Source organism: Lactuca virosa, chromosome 9, assembly GCF_052849685.1.
Source record: "Lactuca virosa cultivar CGN04683 chromosome 9, Lactuca_virosa_CGN04683_v6, whole genome shotgun sequence".
Lineage (NCBI taxonomy): Eukaryota > Viridiplantae > Streptophyta > Magnoliopsida > Asterales > Asteraceae > Lactuca > Lactuca virosa.
Genome location: NC_136434.1, coordinates 127,961,655 through 127,983,618, shown reverse-complemented (window position 1 = coordinate 127,983,618; position 21,964 = coordinate 127,961,655).

Below are 21,964 nucleotides of genomic sequence, written 5' to 3'. Positions count from 1 at the left end.
GAAGTGATAGTCAAAATGAGAATATGGAGTTGTCTCCATAGGTGGAAGTTATCTGTGTAAGATTAGAAAACTTAATGCAAGAAGCATGTCCAAAGCAATGTACTTTGAATATGAGACTTAGTTTCCATGGAGTTGATCTCCATTGGAATACCTTATAATGACTGTTGACAAGTCTTTGTGACTTTGTACATATTCATTACAGGAGGGTCAGTGCATATAAGTTTAAAATCTAAACAGATTTCGATAAATGATAGGAATTTGAAATTCTCACATTTTTCGATAAGGATTTGGGAGTGTGAAATTAGAATCATTGAAATTATGTTCAATTGGTTTATTTCACAAAGTAAGGATCATAGACAAACATAGAGTGCATACTTGGTGTATGGTAAAGCTATTGTTTAAGAAAAACATAGTGTACATGCTTGGAGCATGGGACAACTAGTGTTTTTAATTCAAGTATAAAGTTGATAAAACCGAAACAATGAATAATGAGTAATCAGTATGGTGATAAATAAAAGTGTTTATTTATATTCATAGGGTTTGATACCATATTTGATTCATTTATTCTTGTGTTTCACTTTGCATGTTTTGACTTCCAGAATAACTAAGTCGCTCTTCCTGGATGATTAAGTTATTCAAACCATCCACAGTCGGTCATATGTTGGAAGTAGATATGAATCAAGACTGTCATGGGTTGGTTTGTAGAGGTCCAAGTTGGTGGACAAAGTGGTGCTACAACACTCATGAGTGCTCATAAGTTCTGAGTATTGGATTCAACCCACGCTCATTTGAATCACTTCATGGATTTTATCACGAGTGATCATGAGACGATAATATCTTATATTCTTAAAACCTAGAGATATGAGTTGTTACTATGAGTTGGTTATACATTGATTGCACGAAAACGCATTGGTAACTCGATGTTATAAAACGTGCCTTTGTGTATGATTCAACAAGTAGTAGAACAAGCCATATGAGTCGAAGTTTATCCATTCCTTTTACCTTCGGGATAAAAGCGATATCTGTGGGCCCCTCGATGATTTAAAGATGATACATGTGAGTGCTTGGCCAAGCCAGGACTGATTTGATTTGTTCAATCTGTCAGTCATCATGAATCGGAAATCGGGAAACAACAAATGGGCAGAGAGAATGATTGATAATCCATGTCTCAGTCCATATGATATCTAGAATGGAGGAATATATGATCCCTTATCTAATGGACAAGTCATTGACAAAGGTCAGAGTTCATCGACAAGGTCAGAGTTCGACAGAAGCTTTTGAGAGCTACGATTGCTGATCGGTTCCTGAAGTCATACGCAATAATAGTTTTAGACTTATCCAAGTGGGAGACTGTTGGATTAATGTCTAAGTCCATAACTATAATTGGTAAGACTTGACCCGACCCGGCATGGTCCATTTGGGTTGCATGGCATCATGCATTTGGATAGACTATAATGAGAGAAATAACACTTAAGGTTGGTTAATATATTATAAGTTCTAATATATTAATAAGGTTATTTAATTAGTATTGATCAAGAATTAATTTGGAATTAATTAAGTGATCAAAAGGAGACTAATTAAATATATGGGTTGATTGTGTAAATCATTCATTCTTATATATGTGGGCTTGTGATCCAAGATTCCTTATGTTGGACTAAGTCCATGGGGTGACCCATGGATACTCCATGGAGGTTAAAATCCATGGAGCATAAGGAATGGGTAAAGTTATGAGTTACATGGTGTAACCCTAATAGCCACCATATAAAAGAATCCCATGGCTCAAGAAATCGTGCACTAATGTGTGAGTGTGAGGGCTAGACGATTTCAAGAAGTGTTCAAGTTTCTCTCAAGTTATTCCAAGTGTATTTGGTGTTGTGTGAACCATTTGAGGTGTCACACTTGGGGCACTAGGCACTCAAGCTTCATGAAGACATTCTACATCAAAGAGGTATGTATTCTATCTTGTTATATTTATTATTTTGTATGCTAGATTAGGATAATACCTTGGATGTTCATAATTGTATGTATAATAGAGAAAACATAGATCCAAGGTATTTAGGGTTGCATGTACACTTAGGAGTGTTAGAATGCTCATAACCCAACAGGCGAGGCCCGTGTAATTATGGCAATACAGGTGGGACATGGTGGACATTTTTGGGTCAAGGTTTTAGATCTTGAGTTGCAATATCAAGTGGGTGGTCAGAGTGTGACGCATAAGGATTTATAGGTTGGGTAGCCTTGTTAATTGGACTCTTGGGAACCTGGTGGTTGGACCAGGTGCAAGACTGGTAGTCTCAGTGATGGTTTGGGAACCTTTATATCTCGGTCTAGTGAGGGATTGTCATGAATCAGGAGGTTTTGGGTGAAATGCAAGCGCAAATCCGTGGATCTCGGGTTAGGAGTTAAGTATCAGGTTGGATTTTTGGGTGAGATCTCGAGTTGGGAATCGCGAGTGTTTATGTGTAGGATTTACTTTTCATGTGATAAGAATTTGGGGTATCTATATGCCGAGTGTATCATTGATTGGGAACTCGTGTATGGGATAGCTTGCTATTTGGAGGAACTACTAGGTCACTTGCAGTTTGGATTAGATAATCTCATAGTAAATGATTTGACCCTGTTGTGTAGCTCTCGTCTAAGTCTAACCGTCCATGGGATAAGCCTCCTACTCGAAAGATTATTTGAGCCTACCGTCAAGTATAAGTATTCTACAACAATAATTGGTCTGTGATTTTGTTTCCTAGTGGAAGCTCAAGTTATCAAGATTTGACTAGTCAGTTGGGAGATAAGTGGAGTAGATTCAGCAGTGGTTCAGTATGGGTGGTCTATCAGGGAGTCAGACCATCACGGGACTTTAGATTTCAGATTGATTAGATGTGGTTATTTCGCAAGGGGTTATTTTCTAGCGGCGTAAGGATTCGTTCATCTTCAGGGGGAGAGCCCTGCTAGGGTTGAGTTCGGTTGCCTTGGAAAGCTTGTGGAATGCGCAGGGTTGTGGTCGTGTTGCTCTGGTTGTTGGGCGTGCCGGAGATGGTAAGGAATGATTTCGAGGACGAAATCTAATTTAAGTGGGGGAGAGTTGTAACGCCCTATTTCGAATCGTTTCCCATTTCGGGATGGTGATCAAGTATTGGGTAATAGTAGACTTAGGGCCCTTGAAGAAAGGTTTAGACCCATTTGGGCGTGGGTAATGTTGGTTATGTAACGAACTCACGAATGTCTCGCCTCAGTATACTCAGATATCGACTCATGCGTGCCAGCTTAGAAGACACATGCTCAGGGTAAAACAACGCCCTCTCTTGAAACATCCGTATAGTCACAGTCACGGACTCCGTACCCTGCTTGAGGGACAAGAACTCCTGGTCCAAATGTTCCCTCTCCACCGGGGGAACATACTCTTCTCTGAACATAGTGGTGAACCTCTCCCAGGTCACCGCGGTGAGCTCTGCAGGAGTAAAATCTGTCGTCACAAACTTCCACCAATCCTTCGCTCCCAGGCGAAGCTGGTTCAGCACGAACCGCACCCTCAGGTGCTCAGGACATGAACATGTGTAGAAGCATCCCTCAATGTCAGAGATCCACCTCATCGCGGCTATCGGATCCTAAGTCCCGTCAAACTCTGGTGGATTCGTGTTGCCGAACTCTCGGTACAGCTACGAGTCACCCACTTGCGGCCTCGCGGCAACAACAGACGCAGTGGCTGCAGTAGCAGCCGCCTCAGTCAGAGCAGCATATCGCTCGTCGAATGTCTCAATCAGCGTGGTCTTGATAGACCCAAACATCTCCGGTATCTCAACTTGGATGGCGGCGGCCACCTCCTCGTGAATCATCCTTCGGATCTCCTCATCACTCGTACCACTGGTCCCACTGCCTCCTGGGTTGTGGCACGTCCCCACCATGATGCATCTGAAACACGACATAAAATAATCAGAGACTCGACCGAGATTACTCACACTCGATCTACCATTCCTACTTGTTCCTTAGCACCCTATGGATTCTTACTTGGGATGTTTACTGATCTGGTGCTTTCAGTAGTACGGGCCCAATACTACTTTCCACACCGTATCAGTATCTACCCCAAGTCCTCCTCCTAGGATCCCAATTCACAAGTACTCTATACCCCCTGAATTCAGCCTACTCTCAAGCAGACTTCTCACAAGCTACTCTATGCTACCTACATGCACTCAAAGCAACTCACAGCAGCATAAACTCCTAAGATAAGGCATCACATATCAGGCCACCCTAGTCCTAAGATATGATTTACCTATCCTACACTACCATGCATAACACATCACATAATATCCCATAACACATAATGTAAGGGTATTCTGGGAAATCACCGTTCGGGCGCTGGCTGATCGTACACACTATTCCGTTCTGTTTGTCTCAAAATCTCTTTCTCTTTTAGAAAAATTGTTTATTTTATGAAAAAATTTCTCAAATTCTCAGTTTGAGTTCAGATATGCCCGAAAGTGCATCCGAATCCCTCAAACCAAGGCTCTGATACCAACTTGTAACGACGTGAAAATTTAAAACAATTTTTCATTTTTTGAACATAACATATCACATAAAAATCATCTCAAAACTCAGGAGTATTAAATGTTATCATAATAAAACATATCCCAGAATCTCGATTACAAATCCTCTGCCAGTGTGTACAAATCATGTCGGCGCCTTTCCGCGATCCTCGCTAGTACCTGAAACACAAATCACATAACACGGTAAGCATAAATGCTTAGTGAGTTCCCCAAAATACCACATACAGCACATAAGCCATTCGAGGCTACAACTCGGTATGACCCTCTGGTCAATGTGTCTCAGCGGGATCTTCCAGTCCCGTAGCTCGTTGGACCCTCCGGTCCGGTCTGATAGAGGGCCCTCTGGCCTCATAAGTCGTTGGACCCTCTGGTCCGGTATATATAACATATAGCATACATAAAACACAAAACTCATAATTCTCAAACATACACATACACATAAGACCCTCCGGTATGCACATAGATACCACTCTAGGTAATGTATAGTGAGAAGACTCACCTCGGGTAATCTCGGAAAGTCTCGAACTCGAAATACTGATCTAGCCTCCACCTAATCACGTAAAGTAATTTATCTCAATTAACAACGATTCTCATAGGCTAGACTAGTCCCTTCCTATAATCTCTCAGAAGGGGAAAAGACCATTTTACCCCTCCAATGGTCCAAATGTCCAAATGTTGACCAAACCCTAAAAGTCAACGAAAGTCAACTCCAGTCAACGGTCCAACTCTGACCAGACTCGCCGAGTGCACTTGGGTGACTCGGCGAGTCCATACGTGTCCTCTGACTCCTCCTAAGGCCTCACTCGACTCGTCGAGTTAACCTCTCAACTCAACGGGTTACCACTGGTCACGAATCGCGGGGCAACCCGGTGCGACTCGTCGAGTTCTCTTATGGACTCGGCGAGTTTCCTCCATGGCATTACTCATTTGACCTTCTGAGGTCAGATCTGTTTCTCTAACTTATAGATCTGGCCTTCTAACACCCAAAAATCACGTAAAGGTCTGAACTTGTTGTTCATGCATGGTGTATATTGCATTATATACCATAAAAACCCCATAAATGCTTCCTAGCTTCAAACCCCAAGGTTTACTCTACTAAAGCTTCATATTCTCGACTCTCTGGACCAAGAAGGGTCCAGATCTATAACACAAACTTACAAGAGGGGTTTGAGGCATTCAAAACCCCAAAGATGAAGTGATTCAAGCCCTAACCCCAAAATGGAATCTACACAATAGGGAAGGAAAGGGGGTTCGGTTTTGTACCTCAGAATGAAGCTCCTCGCTTGAATAACTCAGAACAATAACCTTCCTTGGTCCCTCTTGCTGGAACTCTTCTCCTTTCTTGCAAAAAAAATCACACCAAAAAGCTCAAGATAGCTCTTCCTCTCACTCTACACACTCAAGCTCGCTAGGGTTCTCTCTTCTGGGAAAGGTAGCCGCAATTGAAGGCCATAAGTGCCTTTAAATAGGGATCAGGCCCAAAGATTTAGGGTTTCTGCCAACAGCGCGGACTCGTCAAGTCGCCTCACCGACTCGTCGAGTCCATTCTTTAATTCGAGTCATCAGTCGCGACCTTACTCGACGAGTTGAGGCGTCAAATCGTCGAGGCCCTCTTCTTAACTCAAAAGAAAAATACTTAAATTATGATACCTGGAAATCCGTATGTTACAATTCTCCCCTACTAGAATCAGAGTTCGCCCTCGAAGTCTCACTCAGCAAACAACTTTTGATGCTGCTCCCGCATCTCTGTCTCCGGCTCCCAAGTCAGCTCGGACCCTCTCCGATGTTGCCACTGGACCTGAACCAGGGGCACCTCTTTGTTCCTCAGAACCTTGATCTTCCGATCCAAGATCGTGATCGGCTTCTCAATGTAATTCAGGCTCGCATCCACCTGAATACCCCCTAGCGGTACTACTGCCGTCTCATCGGATATACACTTCCTCAACTGGGATACGTGGAAGGTATCATGAATCTCGCTCAACTCCGCAGGTAGCTCTAAATGGTATGCTACCTTACCCACTCTCGCGGTCACCCTAAACGGGCCAATGTATCGGCGCCCCAGTTTGCCTCTCTTCCTGAATCGGATCACCCTTTCCAAAGAGATACCTTCAGGAGTACGAAATTCCCAACCTGGAACTCGAGCTCGGATCGCCGCCTATCCGCATAACTCTTCTGGCGGCTCTGGGCTGTCAGCAACCTCTGCCTGACCTGCTGTATCTGCTCAGTCGTCTTAAGCATTATCTCAGTGCTACCCATCACTTGATGCCCTACCTCTCCCCAACAGATGGGAGTTCGACACCTCCTCCCATATAAAAGCTCAAAGGGAGGCATCCCAATGCTCGAATGGTGGCTGTTGTTATAAGAAAAATCAGCCAAAGGTAGGTAGGTGTCCCAACTTCCACCGAAGTCCATAACACATGCTCGAAGCATGTCCTCGAGCCTCTGAATCGTCCGCTCACTATGACCATCCGTCTGAGGGTGGTAAGCAGTACTGAAGTGCAAGCTCGTACCCAACTCCTCATGGAACTTCTTCCAGAATCTGGAAGTGAAACATAAATCTTGGTATGACACAATCGAGATCGGCACTCCATGTCGCGACACCACCTCCCTCACATACATCTCTGCCAGCCTCTCTGCAGAAGAGCCCTCACTGATAGCCAGGAAGTGGGCGCTCTTCGTCAACCGATCCACAATCACCCAAATTGCATCAACACCCTTCACGGTCCTCGGCAATTTGGTGATGAAATCCATAGAAATATGTTCCCACTTCCACTGGGGAACCTCTAGTGGCTACAACTTGCCATGCGGACGTTGGTGCTCGGCCTTAACCCGACGACAGGTCAAGCACCTCTCTACAACCCACGCAACATCCCTCTTCATACAGGGCCACCAACAATCTTTCTTCAGGTCCAAATACATCTTAGTGGCCCTGGGATGGATCGATAATCTCGATCTGTGCGCCTCCTCCATCAATATGCTACGTGCCCCGCCCGTAAACGGCACCCAAATCCGACCGTGAAAGGTCATAAGCCCTCGGCTATCAGTAACAAACTTGGATACTTGCCCAATCACCCGCTCTCTCTTGCGGTTCTTCGGTCTCACAGCCTCTGCCTGGGCCTCTCGGATGGTATCCAATACCGGAGTCATCACCGTCATCCTCATGCATATATCTCGAATCGGCGCACTCTCCGCCCTTCGGCTCAGAGCATCGGCTACTACGTTAGCCTTGCCCGGATGGTACAGGATCTCACAGTCATAATCCTTTACCACATCCAACCATCTCCTCTGGCGCATGTTCAGGTTGGGCTGATCCATCAGATACTTCAAACTCTTGTGGTCCATGTATATGGTACATTGAACCCCATACAGATAATGACGCCATATCTTGAGGGCGAACACCACTGCCCCCAACTCTAAATCGTGGGTGGGATACCTCGTCTCATGAGGCTTCAGCTGCCTCGATGCGTATGCTATCACGTGCCCTATCTGCATAAGCACCGCACCCAACCCCGATATAGACGCGTCACAATATACCACAAAATCCTACATTCCCTCCGGAAGGGCTAACACCGGGGCTTCGCATAATCTCTAGCGAAGAGTCTCAAACGAGGTCTGCTGCTCGGGACCCCAAATAAAAGCAACGCCCTTCCGGGTCAATCTGGTGAGGGGAACGACAATCTTGGAGAAATCCCTAATAAATCTCCGATAGTAGCCGACCAACCCCAGAAAACTCCTGATCTCGGTGGGGGATCTCGGCACCTCCCAACTCATAGCAGCCTCAATCTTGGCCAGATCGACCGATAATCCATTCTGATTAACGAGATGTCCCAAGAACTGGACCTCTCGTAACCAGAAATCACACTTGGAGAATTTGGCATAAAGCCTCTCCGATCTCAATACTCCAAGAATCTCCCTCTGATGCTCCTCATGTTGCTCTCTGGATCTCGAATATACTAGAATATCGTCGATGAACACAATCACCGATCGATCCAACATCGGCATGCATACTCGGTTCATGAGATCCATGAACGCTGCGGGTGCATTGGTGAGCCCAAAAGGCATCACCACAAACTCGTAATGCCCATAACGAGTTCTGAACGCCGTCTTCTGGATATCCTCATCCCGCACCCTCATCTGGTGATATCCAGACCTCAAGTCTATCTTGGAGAACCAAGAAGCTCCCTGCAACTGATCGAACAGATCGTCGATCCTCGGTAGTGGGTAACGGTTCTTCACCGTCAACTTGTTCAATTCCCGGTAATCAATACACATCCGGTGTGAACCATCCTTTTTCTTGACAAAAAGGATCGGCGCTCCCCACGGCGAGCTACTCGGTCGGATGAATCCCTTCCCCAACAGCTCCTGAAGCTGCGAGGATAACTCCTGCATCTCCGGTGGCGCAAGGCGATAAGGTGCCTTGGAAATAGGCGCCGCCACTGGAACCAAATCGATGTGAAACTCCACCTGCCTCTCGGGAGGCACACCCGATAACTCCTCGGGGAAAACATCCGGAAACTCTCGTACTATCGGAACCTCACCGACAGAACTCGGCCTCTCTGCGGCAACTCGTGTATCCATCACATAGGCTACAAACCCTTTACAGCCCTGCTGTAGACTCTGTCTCGCTCTGGCAGCTGAGCAAAATGCTGACCCAGATCTGGTACCCTCGCCATAAACCACAAGAACTCCCCCACTAGGGTCTCGTATTGTCACTAACTGACGCTCGCAATCGATAACAGCTCTGAATCGGCTCAACCCGTCCATGCCCATGATGACACGGACATCCCCCATCGCAATCGGTACCAAATCTATCGGAAACTTAACACCGAAAATCTCGAGTACACATCCTCGAATCTCATCAGTAGCAAGAACCGCTCACTCGTCAGCTATAGAAACTTGCAGAGGTCGACTCAACGCCTCTCGTCGGATACTGATGCGCTGACTAAATGCTAAAGACACGAAAGATCGACTCGCACCCGAGTCAAATAACACCAAAGCAGGTACATAATTCACAAGGAAGTACCTAAGCATACCACAATATAAGCACAATATCTCAAACTCGGCATAAGTAAATAAAAGAATACATACCAGCCACGACATCGGGCGCTGCGCGGACCTCCTACGCTGTCAACTGAAAGGCTCTCCCGCGAGCCTTCGGTGCCTCATCCTTCACCGGCCGGACCTCGCTGGCTCTAGTAGCAGCAGGTGCAGATCCCTGTGATGATCCCTGAAGTAGCTGTGGGCACTCGGCCTTCCGATGGCCAGTCTGGTTGCAGTGGAAACAAACTGCAAACCCCTTGGGGCAATCCCTCGCGAAATGCCCATCCTTGCCACACTTCTAGCACACCCCCGTCCTGCACACCCCCTCATGGCTCTTACCGCACTTCCCACAAGTGCGGCCCTTCGGTCCTCCAGATCTCGAATCAGCGGGCTTTGCCCGCTTGGCTGCCGGCTGAGACTGTGTCGGCCGCCTATCCCTCCTCTGAGACTCGGCCTCCTCCCTGGCCTAAATCTCTAGCTCGATCTCCCTCTTTCGGGCATTTTCCGGGAGCTCGGCAAATGTCCGGTACCACGAGTTCGCCACGAACTCACGGATGTCTCGCCTCAGTATACTCAAATATCGACTCATGCGTGCCTGCTCAGAAGACACATGCTCAGGGCAAAACAACGCCCTCTCGTGAAACATCCGTGTAGTCACAGTCACGGACTCCGTCCCCTGCTTGAGGGACAAGAACTCATGCGCCAAACGTTCCCTCTCCACCAGGGGAACATACTCGTCTCTGAACATAGTGGTGAACCTCTCCCAGGTCACCTCGGTGAGATCTGCAGGAGTAAAATCTGCCGTCACAAACTTCCACCAATCCTTCGCTCCCAGGCGAAGATGGTTCAGCGCGAACCACACCCTCAGGTGCTCAGGACATGAACATGTGTAGAAGCATCCCTCAATGTCAGAGATCCACCTTATCGCGGCTATCGGATCCTGAGTCCCGTCAAACTCTGATGGCTTCGTGTTGCCGAACTCTCGGTACAGCAACGAGTCAACCACCTGCGGCCTCGCGGCAGCAAAAGCCATTGTGGATGCAGCAGCATCCGCCTCAGTCAGAGCAGCATATCGCTCGTCGAATGTCTCAATCAGCGTGGTCTTGATAGACCTAAACATCTCCGGTATCTCAGCTCGGATGGCGGCGGCCACCTCCTCGTGAATCATCCTCCGGATCTCCTCATCACTCGTACCACTGGTCCCACTGCCTCCTGGGTTGTGGCGCGTCCCCACCATGATGCCTCCGAAACACGACATAAAATAATCAGAGCCTCGAACGAGATTACTCACACTCGATCTACCATTCCTACTTGTTCCTTAGCACCCTATGGATTCTTACTTGGGATGTTTACTGATCCGGTGCGTTCAGTAGTACGGGCCCAATACTACTTTCCACACCGTATCTGTATCTACCCCAAGTCCTCCTCCTAGGATCCCAATTCGCAAGTACTCTATACCACCTGAATTCAGCCTACTCTCAAGCAGACTTCTCACAAGCTACTCTCTGCTACCTACATGCACTCAAAGCAACTCACAGCAGCATAAACTCCTAGGATAAGGCATCACATATCAGGCCACCCTAGTCCTAAGATATGATTTACCTAGCCTACTCTAGCATGCATAGCACATCACATAATATCCCATAACACATAATGTAAGGGTATTCTGGAAAATCACCGTTCGGGCGCTGGCTGATCATACACACTGTTCCGTTCTGTTTGTCTCAAAATCTCTTTCTCTTTTAGAAAAATTGTTTATTTTATGAAAATTTTTCTCAAATCCTCAGTTTGAGTTCAGATATGCCCAAAGGTGCATCCGAATCCCTCAAACCAAGGCTCTGATACCAACTTGTAACGACGCGAAAATTTAAAACAATTTTTCATTTTTCGAACATAACATATCACATAAAAATCATCTCAAAACTCAGGAGTATTAAATGTTATCACAGTAAAACATATCCCAAAATCTCGATTACAAATCCTCTGCCAGTGTGTACAAATCATGTCGGCACCTTCCCGCGATCCTCGCTAGTACCTGAAACACAAATCACATAACACGGTAAGCATAAATGCTTAGTGAGTTCCCCAAAATACCACATACAGCACATAATCCATTCTAGGCTACAAATCGGTATGACCCTCTGGTCAATGTGTCTCAGCGGGACCCTCCAGACTCCAGTCCCGTAGCTCGTTGGACCCTCTGGTCCGGTCTGATAGAGGGCCCACTGGCCTCATAAGTCGTTGGACCCTCTGGTCTGGTCTATATAACACATAGCATACATAAAACACAAAACTCATAATTCTCAAACATACACATACACATAAGACCCTCCGATCTGCACATAGATACCACTCTAGGTAATGTATAGTGAGAAGACTCACCTCGGGTAATCACGGAAAGTCTCGAACTCGAAATACTGATCTAGCCTCCGCCTAATCACATAAAGTAATTTATCTCAATTAACAACAATTCTCATATGCTAGACTAGTCCCTTCCTATAATCTCTCAGAAGGGGAAAAGACCATTTTACCCCTCCAATGGTCCAAATGTCCAAATGTTGACCAAACCCTAAAAGTCAACGAAAGTCAACTCCAGTCAACGGTCCAACTCTGACCAGACTCGCCGAGTGCACTTGGGTGACTCGGCGAGTCCATACGTGTCCTCTGACTCCTCCTAAGGCCTCACTCGACTCGTCGAGTTAACCTCTCAACTCAACGGGTTACCACTGGTCACGAATCGCGGGGCAACCCGGTGCGACTCGTCGAGTTCTCTTATGGACTCGGCGAGTTTCCTCCATGGCATTACTCATTTGACCTTTTGAGGTCAGATCTGTTTCTCTAACTTATAGATCTGGCATTCTAACAGCCAAAAATCACGTAAAGGTCTGAACTTGCTGTTCATGCATGGTGTATATTGCATTATATACCATAAAAACCCCATAAATGCTTCCTAGCTTCAAACCCCAAGGTTTACCCTTCTAAAGCTTCATATTCTCGGCTCTCTGGACCTAGAAGGGTCCAGATCTATAACACAAACTTGCAAGAGGGGTTTGAGGCATTAAAAACCCCAAAGATGAAGTGATTCAAGCCCTAACCCCAAAATGGAATCTACACAATATGGAAGGAAAGGGGGTTCGGTTTTGTACCTCAGAATGAAGCTCCTTGCTTGAATAACTCAGAACAATAACCTTCCTTGGTCCCTCTTGTTGGAACTCTTCTCATTTCTTGCAAAAAAAATCACACCAAAAAGCTCAAGATAGCTCTTCCTCTCACTCTACACACTCAAGCTCGCTAGGGTTCTCTCTTCTGGGAAAGGTAGCCGCAATTGAAGGCCATAAGTGCCTTTAAATAGGGCTCAGGCCCAAAGATTTAGGGTTTCTGCCAACAGCGCGGACTCGTCGAGGCCTCACCGACTCGTCGAGTCCATTCATTAATCCGAGTCATCAGTCGCGGCCTTACTCGACGAGTTGAGGCGTCAACTCGTCGAGTCCCTATTCTTAACTCAAAAGCAAAATACTTAAATTATGATATCTGGAAATCTGGATGTTACATAGAGGGGATTTGGGCCAAAACAGGTATGCATGGCGTACCAGGTGGGAACGCATGGCGTTCAAAAGGAAATTGAACGGGGCCGGCTTGGGAACGTTAGGCTGTTTCCAAACATCGTTTTTAGGGTTTGGCCTTTTTAGAAGCATTGTTATGGACCCAAACCTCTTCCATTCTTCAGCCTCCATCTTCTCTAACCCTAAGAACAAAACCCTAACCTCCGTTTAAGTTATTTTTGAGCTTCATAGTGGCTTAAGTGTGTTTTGGTGCTTGAGGAACAAGAAAGAGCTTCTTGAAGAGTCATTAATTGGCTTAGAGCTTTTAGATCCAAGCTTTGCTCACCTAGGTCTAACTTCTGGAGGTATAAAGTATCAACCTTGATAACTCTTTCATATAGATCTAGTTAAGTGGTACTTTATTATGATTTTGGTCCCTTTATGGTGGTTCTTGTGAGTAGAAGTTACTCTGAAACCTTTGAGCTTCATATTTGGCCCTTGTTAGGGTTATGGAGTCATAAAGTTTGGATCTTGATGAGTATAAACCTTCCATGCATGGTTTGTTAGTAATTTGATGAAGTTTGGGACTTAGGGTTTTGATTTGGTTCCCATTGAGTTATGCTAAGTCATAAAGTTGGAATGTTTATGACTTAAGAAGTCTCTTGAAATCAGATCTGGAAGTCGGAAACTTAGACTTAATGGATTGAGTTGAGAAGATACACTATTGGTCCCCTTTTTGACTTAAAAGATTAGATCTTAACTTCTTGAACCATTCTAATGGATAAAGTTGGAAACTTTATCCATTATTGAGATAATAAGAGCAGAAAAATGTAATCTTCGGTGTTACATTCAACCCATGCATGTGTTAGATGCTCTTAATGGATTTAAAGGTTAAAACTTTAACTTTAAGCACTTAATGGACATCCAAGGTCATAAAGTTTGAAACTTTATGACCCTCAGTGACATGTTGGACTGAGATCTGTGTTTGGGCAAAAGGACTTAAGTTATTAAGCGCTTAATAGAATGTTTGGGGATTCAGTAGGAACGTCGCGCGTAAGTGGGAGGCACGCAGCGCGTTCCGGTCCGAGTTCATGATTCTGGTCAGGCGCTTGAATGCCCTGCGTTCGAAGTGGGTCAGATCGATTTACTCGTTTGACCAAAAGGGTATTTTGGGTATTTTATTGATTAGGTTTTGGTCTACGTCTTGCATTCAGGAAGACTTGTAGATTCGTTGTTGGAGCAGTGTTTTGATTAGCTATTCGTCAGCCTTTGAGGTGAGTCCCCCTTCACAGAATTCGTGGGTCCAAGACACCAATGTTGGCCCACTAGTTGATGTTTATATTAAGATGATTGTGTTTGTGATAATTGTCTGGTATGCCAGTATTTGTTGATGTTTATGGGATTATTTGCTTATGATATTATGTGGTAGTGGTAGGGGTGAAATAGACCCGGTATCCGGTTGAAATAGACAGAAGGGGAGGCCAACACCCAGATATGCTCAGCAGTATCCAGTTGAAATAAACCAAAGGGGAAGCCAGCACCCAAATATGCTCAGAAGTATCCAATTGAAATAGATCGAAGGGGAGGCGAGGACCTAGATATGCTTGGCAATATGTTTGTTATGTATGTGATATGTTGCAGAACTCACTAAGCTTTGTGCTTATAGTTTTCAATTTATGTTTCAGGTACTCAGTTTTCAAATGGAAGAGTTCGGGATGATTACACAGCATACACCACATGTTTCCGCATTCTGTGATTTACTCTGATTTAATGGTGTTTTGATAAATCTCGATCAACTTGGTTTTATGGAAGTGTTTTGTATTAACGATTTATATATCTAAAAATGAAAATTTTATGTCATTATTTTTGGGACGTTACAAAGAGGGAGCCAAGGGTTGCTACCAAGCAGTTCAAGATGTGACGAAGGCTAAGAAAATGCCCAAAAACATGGAACATTACTTTTAAATATATTGAAAGCCCTAAAATCATGGGTTTGGGATGCACAATGCTCCATGCTGACCACCACTCCATGGTGACCTGTTTTCACCTATTTCATTCTAACTTCAAACATTCATAACTTCTTCGGTATAAGTTCGTTTTCAGTGATCTTTATATGCACACAAAGGTATTAACAAGCCCCCCAATTCTATCTAATTACTTTTGATTTAAAACACACCAAAAAATTATTAATTAACACAAGAAGTCCCAAAATATCACTTTTTCCTATTTTACCCTTGTTGGTCGTGAAACACAAATCAAGGGATTAGATCACTTAACCAACATTATCAACATCTATTTAGGTCTAAAGTTTATTCCCTTGAAGCTCAAGGTGTTTAAATGATTCATATTATGGTCAACAACCCCGAAATAAGAAATATCCCGAAACTGGATGTTATAACTCTCCCCCACTTCAACTAGATTTCATCCTCGAAATCTATCTCGGTTAGAATTTCCAAAAACAACACCAACACATTCCATAACCTCCCTCCAACCACTTCAAAATCAAGGCATCTATAAAGAAATCTTAATAGAGCACTCAGAACCCCACAAATACTAACAAAGACCCTAATCTCATGGAAATACTTAAATTCAACAACAAATCAACTCCATCCACATACCTCGCAAGACCGGGAACCAATCAGTCTAAAATACAGAAACCATACCTAAAGACTAATGGTCATCCATTCGTCAGACCTACCCCTAGTCCTTAACTAGGAGTACTACCAACCATGCAGAATGGACACTCTAAAAACATGCTGATTGTAAATCCCAACCAATACCAAACCAGGAATTATACCTAAAAGACCTAGATACTCACTTACTTCTTGACAAGTCATCACTTCACCAATTGCTCCCACGAGCGTAACCATCGTCAATGAAATTTTTTGTGAGACATCCTAACTCCCATAACAATTTTGGTGCACCGCCTACTGAGATATCAACAAAGAGACCTACCACAAACTCCATCGTTGGTAACCTAACTCACACAAAACCTTTCTCACAAAACGAACAAGTATCCACTAAAAAGGAATCCCAACGATGAACTACTATTATACAACCATGAATTTTCCATCAAGTCAACATTCTACCAATGCCCGACAAAATATGCATGCTCAATTATTCCAAGGGACTACTGAACCAAACACACAAGTCTCCACTACAAAACTGCCAGGTCCAACTCACATAAATCACCTCCACGATGGTTTATGGTATGTTGTGGCACTATCCAATCACTGAAAGGAGAAGCCTTTTGTCCTACACCGTTCTTGCCATCATCCCACCATGGGAATGAAGACTCATGACCAACACCTTTGTGGTCCTATAGACACACGACTATCATCCCACCAACCTACATGAACCCATATAACATCCCTCCCAGCACTATTAAACCACAAAACAAGCCATACAATTCAATAGCATGTAAACCCCACTGTAGTATAGACTACTATCGATGCAACAAGAGATGACAACATGTTTGCACTAGACCAGCGAATAAGGTAGAAAATTGAATGCTTGTTCCAACTTAAATGCAATAAATCAAACAAAAACCATGCCATAAAGCTGATCCAGGTGTTCTTATGCTATCTTATCCAATCCACCTGAAATCCTCATAACCATGTTAGACGAACTACCCCAACATACACCCCCAAAAGGAACACACAACCAACTCAAGATCTACCGCATCCCGTCTTCGTTGCAGGCTTAACCAAAAGGTGAAATACAATCAAATCCAACTAATTGAAAAACCTCAAACGATAAAAAATCAGTCTCTTAACAACTGAAAGTAGATCCTAACCATAAAATAAAACTGAACAGATCCCACCGATGTGTAACTATCCCAATAAAACTTCCAAACATGTAGGTTCATTAGAAAAATCACCCAAAGTCTTGTTGGAAACCTGATCGGATCGTCCCTAAATTCCAACCCCATATAAATGAAATCTCATCTGAACTCTATGTAGACCCAAGGTCTTACCTAGAAAAATAAGCAATGCTGCTGCAACATCCAAACTTTCACTAACCAAAGAGAACCATAAAATTTGAGCTTTCTAGAAACAAAGATCACACAATCAAATAACCAGGGTACAAACACACAAAAACCTAGATATACAACTGACAAAACATTGATGCATGGTTGACACCTAACTGCACCTTCAACTGATACGACTCAAAATCTTTAGAGAATTTCAATTGTTGACGACGAACGAAATAACCAAGGATAAAAAATAGATCAACAACTAAGCTCAATGATCCTACATATTGTTGAATGAATCACATTCAGAAATAGACACCGAACTTTGGATCTGGTCAACAGATCAACCACAACCCATATTTACCAAAGATAACCGGCCCATACCACGAGCTAACCATGTTCTTTATATCTAATACACAACCCGAGTGGATCAAACGCTCCTCAACCAATATTTTGGCGCTTCCAAAAGGAACTATTGATGTGAGTTCTATGCCTAGCAACTTTCGATGTGAGGACAACACGTGCACCCCTAAAGACATAATCATGACGGTAACTTGCTCTATACTCATGATCTAACCAATCCTTTAATCCGTCCTGCCCATAAAGGATTTTGATGGGTCCTCGTGAAATATAACGAGGAAACTTCCTAATTATGAGAACTTTAATAGTAACTTATATTCATTCACTCATGTAGCAGAAGATCTAAACCAAAACCTCACATACTTGAACTGTACATTCCTATGACTTACTATACTGAAACCATGAAAATCGAAAAGACCGATGATCCTCCAAACAAATACCCAGTTCTCCTCCATTTAGGGTTTGAACCAACACCGACTGTCGTTTGCAAACAACATAGCCTCAAACCGACTCCACCAGATATGTGTGACCCTTGACTCTCAAAATGCATAACACAACATGAAATCATCCTTTAGATAATAACCAACAAACCACAAGGAAACTATGAATCTCAGCTGGAGACCTCAGAAACTTTCCCCAGCATTATCGACTATAAACTTTAAGAATACCATGTAGATGCACGAGAAATAAATCCGACAGTCCCAATATAACAACAATACTTTCCTACCAGAAACAAGAACATCTTGATGCTTCCTTGGAGGCAGCTGATCTTCTCAAATTGGGTCAAAGGTTCGACTTGCGGCATGGGTTTCATTGTGGCCAACAAATTAAAATTACAAACAAGTCTCGAACACCTTTTTTTTGCAAGAGGAAAACGATTCACAAACGAACCGAACCTTACTCCCCCATGGTAGACACTGATGCGGGAAACACCAACAATTTCTTCTACCAATTGATATGAATCTAATCTTTTCTCTCTTAAACATAGGAAGCTAGACGAACATAACCCCATCGTAGAAAATGACATCTCAAACCATCATACGACCACCAACCCCCGTGCTACAATCCTCAAGTCAATCATCACAATCGGTCCCTACTTGAGTCCCGCGACTCAAACTGTCACTACTTCAAGAAAGACCCTCGAGACCTTAGAATTATCAAATGCACAAATGTCTTCACTAATCAGACCTAATCTGACATGGCCACTAAAACCCGAACAATTACCAGACTCGTCTTCATCTTGAACAACCATAACTAAAAGACCGAAAATGAGGAAAATACACTGCAGCAAATCATGATGCCAAACCAAGCTATCTAGCATCAATCATCTCCTTAGAAACCTTTTCAACACTTCTTGATCCATGTACATATCATGTGTTTCTGGTAGTATTAGGCCAATAATACCTTCCACAGTTTTCCGTACTCTTCCAATGAATTGTCTCAAGGTTCCCAAGTCACTACTCATGACCACTACCAACTAATTTACTCATATATCCATGCACTCAAATGAGTACACACCGCTGATCTTCCTAGATTATCTTTCTAAAATTCTCTTATCCAAGTGCCCACACTAGCACATTCTAACTATCTTCATAGTTCACTAGGAATTCCTATCCTACCCTACTATAAGCTGCAAAAGAAACTTCTACAAATGTCAATTAACTATTTTACGAACACAATTACATGCAACAAAGATTAAACAGTCCTTTGACTGAAAGATCGTGCACTACAACAGTTGGACTCAAATAAGAGTTAGGAATACGGCCAAATCAAGCATTCTAAAATTGCTTAATCTTTGTGGCATGCAACATAACATATCTATTTAATAGTTAATTAACATCAATATAGGTTTCAGATTATAAAAAGCAAGCAACATCCGAGCAACAATTCCAACATGCAACAAGGCATCAAAAAGATCAAGAAATTATAACAAGCAATTCTTGAAGATATTTAGCCTACACACTATCATGCATCTTTAACAGTTCACATGTCAAGCACAAAAAGGCATCTCTCCAAAGCAGGCATTCTAGCATGCACCCCTGAGTAAATCCTTAGGCTACTTCTAGAATGAAATTCATACTATAACACATATAACATATCAACATGTATGGGTATTCTGGTAATCACTTTCTTGAGATTCAAATTATTGCATGCTTCATACCCTTTTACTTTAGTAAAAAAAATTCAAAAAAAAAATTGTTTTTGTAAAAAGAAATCCTTTAGTCATCAATTTGATTTCAGATACACTATACAGTGCGCCAGAATCCCTCAAACTAAGGATCGGAAACAACATGAAATATCCCACAAATATCAAGAAAAAAAATTCAATTTTTAAAGTAAGTAAAGCCATTCCATAGACATTACAAGTCAAGTAATACAAAACATGAGTATATTATTTTCATAAAATATTTGAGTAATCCTAAAATCTCATAGTACGGAAATCATCAGTGGATGCGACACAATCATACCGGCTCCTTTCATTTGCTATTGGAAATACCTGAAATATTTAAAACTTAAACCATAAGGAAAAATCTTATTAAGTTCCCCAAAATAATGCATACCTTACATAACCGTGTACATAAGAATACGTCCTATTTCAACTAAAGAGCCTATTTCATCCCAAGTGATATGTTATTGGGTACATCATAGTCTTACAATCACTTCTACAATGACCTATTTCAGCCGAAGGTGGTGTATTTCATCCCAAACGAATACTATGGGCCAAAAACACCCCTGTAGTTGCCATGTGTTCCCCATTCTCTTTCATGAAAACATAATACCAAGAGTCACAAAGACAAAAAGGATAAACAACACCTAGTTTCCTACATAGTATACTGAGAAGACTCACTTGAACTACTCAACAGAAGCTTAACACCTCATCAATAGAACAACTAACCTATGCTACCTAATGCCAAACCGAGACCACTCCTTAGTCAAATACTCAATCCTACTAAAGTTTGACCAAAAGTCAAACCGGCCAAAAGTCAACTGTCAACAGTCAGCCACCGCATCGTGGCAGCCACAAGACAAAACGGTCGTGGATGAAACCTGCCACCTAGCCATGACGAAGTACACACCACGTCGTGGACAAAGCCTAAAACAACTTAATGGGTTAAACACTTAACCCTTAAGCCCAGGCTTCCAACTTTACAGATATGGTACTTAATATCTTCAGAATGCATAAAGTTTCCAACTTTATCCATTAGGATGGTCCAAACAACCAAGATCTAAGCTTTAAGTCTCAAAGGGACCAAGAATGCATCTTGCTCAACTTACTCCATTAAGTCCAAACCTCCACCCTTCATATCTAAATCAACACGATGTTTATATGGATAAAGTTTCCAACTTTATCCATAATAAAGCCACAAACTTTCAAGATCTAAACTTTTATACACCAAAATGACCTTAAGGACCAAGATAAATTGGATGGATTAAAGGGAAGGAAAAAAAAGCATAACTTTTCTAGTCCATGAGCTCTAAGAAGTATTCCAAACTGATCAAAATACGTTGGAGTCCACTCAACTCCAAGATCACCCATAAAATGAACCAAAAGTGCCAAAAACCACAATTGACAAGATCTAAAGAACTATAGAGCAAGATATGAGTTTTATACTCGCAATAGCCCAAAAATGAAGTGACTTTGATGGATCGAAACTTGAAACAACATTCCTTGCAACCAAAAATATTTTCCTGATCTTTATTCATCAAATCACCACCAAAAGCACCTAAAAGAGGTCATAGGAGAGGAGATGATCTCAAATCATGATGAGGGAGGGTAGGGTTGCTTCCAATGAGTTCTAGATATGATAAAGGCTGAAAAATACCCTAAAACATGGAACCTTACTTTTAAATACGCTGAAAACCCTAAAAATCATGAGATTTGGTGCATACTGACCCCTTTGTGGTGACCTGCTCACCACTCTATGGTAACGAGTTTTCATCGATTTCACTCCAACTTCTGTCATAGCTTCTTCATTACAAGTCCGTTTTTGGTGATCTTTATATGTACATGAAGGTATTAACAAGCCCCAATATATATATATATATATATATATATATATATATATATATATATATATATATATATATATATATATATATATATATACTTTTGACCTAAAACCTACCAAACTAAATGATAGGATTTACATGCAATAACACGGATAAATCCTTAACACTTAAGGGTATATGCAACCTATTAGATCTATGTCATAACACTATTGAAGTAACATTCTATTGAACAACAAGAAACCTATGAACCCTAGGTACTTCAAAAGACATAAACAAGTTAGGGTTTGCAAACTATTTAGTTATTGTAGTACATTACCAATGAAAAAAATTCTTGAAATACTCTTAGAGGCAAGCACCACAAGTGTCGTGCCTCTAATGGTTCACACTCAAACCTTAGAAAGAAGGAAGACTTGAGAGAAGAGGGGAGAAGCAAAATTCCGGAACCAAAAAACCCGAAAACCAAATCGAACCGAAATCGATTTCAGACCGAACCATATTCA